Source organism: Salvia miltiorrhiza, chromosome 3 (genome assembly GCF_028751815.1).
Source record: "Salvia miltiorrhiza cultivar Shanhuang (shh) chromosome 3, IMPLAD_Smil_shh, whole genome shotgun sequence".
NCBI classification, from domain to species: domain Eukaryota; kingdom Viridiplantae; phylum Streptophyta; class Magnoliopsida; order Lamiales; family Lamiaceae; genus Salvia; species Salvia miltiorrhiza.
The window spans coordinates 9560029-9565972 of record NC_080389.1 but is presented as its reverse complement, the minus strand read 5'-3'; the positions used below and the strand labels follow the sequence as shown (position 1 = coordinate 9565972).

General features: G+C 38.3%; 1 long non-coding RNA gene across 1 annotated transcript; it reads left to right on the top strand.

The window, feature by feature from the left end:
* The first annotated feature begins 1509 nt into the window (after window positions 1–1509).
* On the top strand, window positions 1510–2554 carry LOC131017435 (uncharacterized). The gene is made up of 2 exons (XR_009099612.1): window positions 1510–1647; window positions 2244–2554. It is a non-coding gene; the product is annotated as an uncharacterized LOC131017435 (long non-coding RNA).
* Window positions 2555–5944: the final 3390 nt, after the last annotated feature.

Genomic DNA, 5944 nt, shown 5'->3' with positions numbered 1-5944 from the left:
ATTATCAAACTATACCAACTCTTCCCTTCAGCTTTTCACAATTCATTCAACAATTCTCCATAATTTCCTCTCGTAAGAAAGAGTCCCAGAGCTATACTAATTCAAGCCTACACCAAATTCAAGCAACAAATCAGCTGAATTCCTTCAAAAAAAAGGTCTCGATCTTCAACTCATTTAGTTAACTTATTTGAGTTTCAACTGAGATTAGAAGCAAAGAAGCACGCGCATACATCCATTTTCATTCATCATGTTAGTGTATATGTATATGTATATATGTATGATTTAATTTCAGCAAAACCATATTTTTATCCATGTATGAGTTTTAGATATAGTATTTATGTATACAAAACCAGTCATCTGTTTCGAAGAAGAAAGAAGAGTAATGAACATGAATTTTTTTTGCTTTTGAGTCGGGTCTGAGGTGTCTACTCGGAGAGAGTGTTGCTGTCGGCGGAGACCTCGTCTCCATCGCCGGAGTAAGAGAGAATCAGGGGTAGAGAAAGGGAGGGAGATGGGTGACGGCGGTGAGCTGTCGTCGCTGGTAGTTAGAGGTAAGCAGAGGCAGGGGGAGGCGTTTTGTGAGCCGAGGTAGGGAGATAGTGACGGTGGTGGCTCTATGGGCTGTTGTCGCCGGAAAATCGCAAGGGGTGGTGACGATTTGGGGGACTAGGGCTCAAATTTGGAAAGGCGAGAGCTGAGGGAGGCGGCACCGTCGCTCGATATACGGGCGACGGTGGCTGAAATAGAGTGATGGAGAGAGAGAGGGGCGGTGGCGCGGCTTACGGCTGTGTCGTCGCCGGAGCAGCAGGAACAGCGGCGCTCCTCTCCGTTGAAGAAGAAGAGGGAGAGGGTCAGAGTTGTGTGTGTGTGTAGGAAAGAGGGAGAAAGAGGGGGGGTGGTGGCGGCGGCTGCCGTTGCTCCGCCGGGAGTTTGGAGGCGGCGGCGCTGACTGAAGAAGGGAGTGTCGCCGTTGCCGTCTGTGTGTCGTGTGTGTGAGCCGCTGTGTGTGTTTGTGTGTTTGTGTGTTTAAAGAAGAAAGAAAATTAGGTATGGGCCTCAGATTTTAATTATTTTGGGCCTCCCAGTGGGCTGCGAATTTTTATTTTAGTTGGGCCTATGCATTAAATTGTTTGGGTCCTTTTTAATTTAAGAAAGTGGGCTGCCCTATCTATTTTAATTGGACTAAAGATTTAAGCCTAAGTTGTTAATTTATTAATATTACCTTATATTTGGGTTTGTTTAATTATTTTAAAGTATGATTGCATAATATTATATTATTATGTGCATATTAAAGCATAATTACTTACTATATATTTAAGCATGTCATGAAATTGCATTAACATTTTGCAATAAAAGTATTTATGATTTAAATTGGTTTTCATTAAATCCAATTATTAAAGAAAGATGAGTAAGAATATTGTTGGTGTTCTTAACTCAAGAGAAATGTTTTCAATTATTTATTCATTAATTTTGAAAACCCGCCTAAGTGAATCATAGAATATTAAGCACTACACCATGACTTAAGATTAGATTCAAGGAGACCTATTAAGAATAGAATTTCTTGTAGGCTTTATGAACCAAGGGGATTAGCGCTGCTTTCCCAAGACGAGTTTATGTGATTATGATCTTCAGGCTTTGCCTATCCAGGTGGGCTTACTTTCCAAATGTATAAAGTATGATTGAGTTATTAAGCTCTAAATGTTTCAATGATATGCAAATTGTTTATTCAGTAAAATGCAAACTGTTTATCCAATAAAATATTTTGTGCACTCTGCTCCGTTTAAGGTTCGTAACAACGAATCGATCGAGGTTCTCTCTTGACCTAACACGTTATTTGAGAATTGTGTACACCTATTAGCTGACCTGGTGGGTTGATCTCCATCGGGCACTAATCATATATGAGGCGTTATAAGGGTGCTCGACGGGATGCGTTCCGGAGCATTGGATCCCAAATGGGAACTTGACTGGGTTACGCCCTCAGTTCAAGCAAGCAGGAGTAATGGATCCGTCGGTGGCTAAAAGGTCCGGGATCACAGCGAGTAACGGAAAGAGAGTGTGACATGTGCGCACAAATGAAAGAAATTATTTTAACATGCTTAGAAGTCCTTTCAATTTAAAACCTTCTAAGTTATGTCAATTATGATTGGATAAACTGTCTTTACGAAAATATGAAATGTTTATGAAAATGCTTGCCCACTGAGTACATTAGTACTTAGCCCAAAAATACTTTCAAATGTTTTCAGGTTGGCTGGCCGGTGCTGACGGGACTGAGCTGAGGCCAGGGTTCAATTTCTATATAGACTTCCGCTGTAGTAATAACTCTTATACATCTTTTGTTTTCTCAACTTAAGATGATTTCATGTTGAGCTTCAATTTAAAATTTCTAGTTTTATGTTAATGAACGTCGGTTGTCAGAAACATGAAACAAAACTTGTGATCCAAAGGGGCTTAGCCCGACTCGTTATCTTATTATTCGGGTTTTAACAAGGTTGTTCCTTGTTTATTTCTATGAATTAGTTGCACCTCGATTATATTTATTCATTCAAGAATTGGGGTGTGACAAAAAAACTACGATGGAGTTGCAGCCCACAGAACCGCCAAAGAAAAAAAGAAGAGTAGCCTAGAAAAAGTTTGATGACTACATTGAGATTACAAGTGACGACGATTTGCCGTTGAACAACATTCGGTTGCAAACCAAAAATAAGAAGAAGACATCCCCAATCATCAAAATCAAACAAGAGAAGATCTAAAATTCGTCTTGCTCCGTATTTAGAAAAGTTTGGATGTTTATCGTAGATTTTTTTTCATTTTTATTTAGAAGTATATTATGAATACTACTTAAATTTATTCATTAATAGTTGCATTGATTCCTTTTTAAATTACAATTATAGTCAAATGAATTCATACAAATATTCAAAACTATATAAAAATATCTATGAATTTTATTTACATAGTAAAAATCAAATTAATAAAAAAAATACAAATATTCAAAATTATATAATAATATCTATAAATTATATTTACATAGTACAAAAACACACGTGTTTAACGTGCATCGCACGTTCTTACTGCTAGTAATAAAAGTGAATTAATAAATCTTACTCTAAGTAATACTCCCTCCGTCCCAATATAAATGTCTCATATATAGCTTTTGGCCTCGGAGATTAAGAAATATGTAGAAAGTAGATAAAGTTTGTTGGTGGACTGGAAATTATTTAAATATTAGGTATAAAGAGATAATATATTGCCAAAAAAGAAATGAGACATTTATATTGGGACGAAGGGAGTATTATCTTACTCTAATTATAATTGTCATATCAGTGGTGGACACATTATGCTTGCCCATGGTGAATAGATGGTCATTTATGTCCGTGTATAATAAATCTTTAAAATGAATCATAGAAGCTAAAACCTCAGCAAAGTGAACCACACGAATCATACATTTTCATATATCTTATTGGTGGTCAGTAGATTAGACAACATGTCTATGACTGATTGAGACTTTTGGGCTTATGTTCTTACTACCAAAAAGAAGAGTTGAAATTCTTTGATAATATGGTAATATAATTAGGCGCAGTTTGGTTCCTTAGTTTATGCAGTATTAGCAAAGGTATCATGGCTTATAAGAGAGTTTGATATCCTTTTTTTTAATACGCACGGCCCTTGATAAACATAAGGCCCGGACACAATTTCCGTGATGAGTCCGGATTACAAATCGCGCTCCCCCCCTCCGATTCCGTTGCCAGCAGTAAAGAAAAGAATTCATTTGTCTCAATTGCCCTCCAACACAACATTAATTTCTCGAAAATAATTAGGGCGTCGCACCTCTCTCTCTCTCTCTCGTCTTCTCTATCGACGCAATCGAAGCTTTGCGAATAAAATTATTTTGCTCTGGTAAGGGATATCTCCTTCGACCCAGATTTTCCATCGATCAAAATCATTGCATTTGTACATAATTTCGTCGATTGTGGTGTGGGTTTGCCCAAAGCTTGATTAGAAATGGTTGATTTTTGAACTGGGTCTGGGAACTTCTTTCGCGATTTCATATCTTAGTTTTTTTCATCGACCATTAATCTATGGCTAGATTTACTGAGTTATATTTCTTCTTAAGGTGTTTTTGGGTTTAGTTATAAGTACCGAATGCAGTTCGTCTGTAAATTTCTGGTGTGGTTTGTTTGGGGCTGCTGTGCACTCCAAGTGTTTGCTTATTTGCGTATGTGATATAGTTTGGTTGATGCTTTTCTTCGAACACATGGAGTGCGGCTGCTGGTGCATGGTACCCAGGCAGTCCGCTTGTTCTGCTGTGAATGGGAGCTGGATCTTTGGCTCTAAAAAATTTCTGATATGATGAAAAAAAGTTTATGAAAAAATCGTGTGTATAAAAGCCAAGGATACGCCGCTGGTCCAATGTCATTTACAGAAGGGGCTTTTGTGTCTTTCTTATTATTTATCTAAGGCACGTAATTGGATATCAAACACCAATATATTGTGACTAGTTTATTTGTTAAACCTATCAAACACAAAAACATGATTAATAATATCCACAAATCTACGAAAGGTATCCATAAGAAAATTATCTGGCCATAACCATTACATTATATCAAACGCGCCCTTAAGGGTTAAGGTGCAGATACGCCCCTAATATAGACACCCCTAGAGCGTATACTCTCCATACTCGACATTGGATCAAATAAGTCCCCAATGTCACAAAATCGGGGCAATTAACCCATCCCTTCAAACGCCATTAAATGACAGTTAGTTACAGGGGCGGAGGTACAGTATGGCTGCACTGGGCTCCAGCCCAGTGCAAAGCCCAATTTTTTTTCTATATATATTGGATATATAATACCAAGCCCAACCCATACATCACCCATAGCCCGGCCCAACTATCTAAAGAAAACATAAGAACACTCAAACTTCTTGTCAAAGAGTAGACGCATAGTAGAAAAAATTCAAAAGACATAACTAATAGCTAGGCGTCCCTCTCTCCTGAGCAAAGCAATATATTATATTATGTGATTATTTTTAATTCTAAAGTCATTAAAATTCTACTTAGACACCAAACGAACTGTACAGCCTGTCTAAAAAAAATTGGCTCGGGGGCCCCGTGCAATATCTTCAAGTTTCAGATTTCAACAAGTTCAGCCCCCCTATCTACAAATCCTGGATCCGCCCCTGGTTAGTTATATAATTTTTTTTATTATTTTGAATGTGGGTTCCACCTAACACATTTACGCGAGCTTCTTTCCCTGCTTCTTTGGCTCTGTTTTGGCTTCTTCATCAATGGAGCTTTGAGACCTGATCCACTCCATTACGTAGTCCTTTACCCTGCCGGAATCCGATAATCGGCCCACATTTTCTTGCTTCCACCACCAATCTCCACCGGCGTCACTCTTCCCTGCTCTAGCCGTCCATTTCCTGTTCCCTCATCATGTTATGGACTGTTAAATTTTAATTAAAGAATAATAATTACAAGCAGAATGCATGTGCGGTGAAAGTGGAAGTTGACCCTCATCATTAATCATGCAGCTGGCTTCTTATATTTTATTACTGGTTGTTACATATTCACATTATTTGGCTTCTTCAACTGGACGTTCAATATAATTAATCACAACTTTCTAACATTCAAAATCCCTAATTAAATTCACTATTTACAGTATACACCGCCGGATTCCGCCGCGCCGCCCCCCAGCTGTTGCTCGCCACCGCTCCTTCACTGCTTGCCCAGCCGCTGCTCGCTCGGCGCCACCACCTCCTTCCGTCGCCAGCAGCCCAGGTTTGTTATCTTAAATCTGGTTTAGTACTCAATCCAATACATCTATTCCTTTTCTTGTCGAATACAAATTACAATGCTGGCTTATTTGCTATTGTCAAAATGGAATCAAAATTAGTTGTATCAATTCAAAATCTCATAAGATAATTTAGAAGAAGAATATGAGTCTAT